A 2,500-nucleotide genomic window follows, 5' to 3' on the forward strand; every position below is an offset into this window, starting at 1 on the left:
AAATAAATAAAATGCTCAAAATATAAAAAAAACTTATAACTTTAACACTACAAAATTAAAAACTTGAGTTTTCATAATAAAAAATCTCACGTCTGAATTCCTCCAATAAGTCTCCCACAGGAGATACAGAGATACACTGTTCAGCCCACGAACTTCCCAGGGCTATCTCTTAGCATATAATATATACTGTATGTATGTCCTAATCTAAGAGTAACCTCCAACTGCAGGTCTTTTAGGGTGAGGCTGCAAGCCCCAAGATCTAAAACCACCTTGATTGTGAACCACCATAATTTTCTGCTAGGGTCAACAGAGACCCAATTAACTTTCAAGAAAGTGATCTGAAGTGATTTCCCCTCCGTGGGATTGAACTCCGGCCTTATGACTAAAGCCTTCAGTTCATTACGGCAATTCATCCTCATTTGGCCTGGTCTTAAGAATCTCTCAACATCTCTCATTTCTGGTCTTTATTGTATCATTTTTCCTACCACCTCATTTGCAGACTTCAAAATCCTTTGGCTCAAACGCGGAATCGATCTGCGCACTAGACCCATTTGCGCAATTTCAGAATCCGCTGCGCATTTTTAACCTTCTTTTTCAACATTCAATTTCTCCTCCCGCTTGCTATAACCACAATCAACTGCTTTCGAGTTCCATACTCCACCCCTTCCCTAAAACCCCCCCAAGCCTTTTAAATGAAGTTCAGGGAAGGGGTCTCCACCCCTCTCCTAAACCCCCTCCCTTCAACCTTTTAAATGGAGGTTGGGGGTTAAGAGGAGGGTAGAGAGAAGGGGGTTGTCTAGGCAATCCCATGTGTGGGGTGAACGGGGCGACTCCACCCTCACGCCCACTTCCAGGTGTGTCCGCGATGCTTAGATAGTGAGGGCGGAGTGTCCAGCCCCGGTCCGCCCACATTCTCGCCCACGCACGCCCACCACCTGCTCAAGTGGGCGGCTCCAGCTCAAATCTTACAATACCCGCCTGAGGGACATATATACTTGCATACAATGGCAGTCGATCTGGGACAAAGCTCAATATTTAACCATTTTTTCTTAATGTGACCCAAAGGTCGTACAAGGTGTCGACCTGTTAAGTCTCCAAGGGAGGTCGTCCAGATGACCTCTTTGGCAGAGATGCCCAGCACGAGAGGGGCGAGAAGCCCGGCATATCAGGCGGAGATGGTCAGGATTTCCCACTGAAAAATGATTTTACTTTCACAGCAACTTCTAATAAATAAATTATGATGGTCTGATAGTAGAGAAGAGAGAGAGAGAGAGAGAGAGAGAGAGAGAGAGAGAGAGAGAGAGAGAGAGAGAGAGAGAGACTTTGCGGAGGCTGTTAGGAATAGCTATCTATCAGAGAAATAAAATTTGATTTTGTTTCAGAGTCTGAGAAAGGTTCCAAGATCAAAGTTAAAACCACAAGTGACTGGAAATTTTGTTTAAAATAACTGCATCATTTTATCAAATCAGAAGTGCTTTACGCACGAAATAAATTCCAAAATAAACAAAATGCTTAAAAGATATCAAAAAAACTTATAACATCAATACAACAAAATTAAAAACTTGAGTTTTCATAATAAAAATCTCACGTCTGAATTCCTCCAATAAGTCTCCCACAGGAGATAAAGAGATCCACTATTCAGCCCACGAACTTCCCAGAGCTATCTCTTGGCACGTCTGGAACCGTTTGTACCCTCGAAAATCGGCTTCGCTGTGAGCCCTTATATGGGCGTTTAGTAGCTGATAACTTCGGTGTTTACCTCTTGTCTTGAATGCAGCCTGTTTTCGCTGTATCACCAATTATGTAAGTGTTTATCTGCTGTTTCAATCGGCTTTGGCTCAGAACGCCAAGAGCCTGTTGAGCAGCAGATAACTTCAGAAACCAAAGATTAAGAGAAAAAAAAAAAAAAAAAGGTAAAAATACTGCCATGTGAGCACTATAAAAGCTTCAGAAACCGAAATAATTTTGGAAAAAAAAAAGAATAAGATGTTCTGCTTACTAGACACCAGTCAGCTGAGGAAACCGCATATACTTTTAGAATAAAAGAAAAAGTAAAAAAAAAAGTTTAAAAAATGCTTTGAGGGCACTAGGAAGCTTCGCAAACCGAACATTTTTGGGAAAAAACAAAATTTTCTGTTTAATGGGCACCAGTTAGCTGAAGAAATCGAATACCTTTTTAAATTGAAGGCTTCTGCTTAGAAGCATTAGCTTCAGAATCCGAATGATGAAAGTAGGTTGGGATTTCGGCTGTCAATGTCCTCTAAGACAGGACAATGTTGATAAAAGCGTCAGGTTACCAGATTTCCTTCAGAAATTCTAAAAATATTCTCTCAATACTACTACTACTACTACTACTATTATTATTATTATTATTATTATTATTATTATTATTATTGTTGTTGTTGTTGTTGTGGTTGTTGGTGTTGTTGCTACTGTCGTAAAAATATGCAATATATACTCATAAAAACAAGCCCGATAGGGAATGAATTTGCCAAAGAAT

The sequence above is a fragment of the Macrobrachium rosenbergii genome, chromosome 9 (assembly GCF_040412425.1).
Source record: "Macrobrachium rosenbergii isolate ZJJX-2024 chromosome 9, ASM4041242v1, whole genome shotgun sequence".
NCBI classification, from domain to species: Eukaryota; Metazoa; Arthropoda; class Malacostraca; order Decapoda; family Palaemonidae; genus Macrobrachium; species Macrobrachium rosenbergii.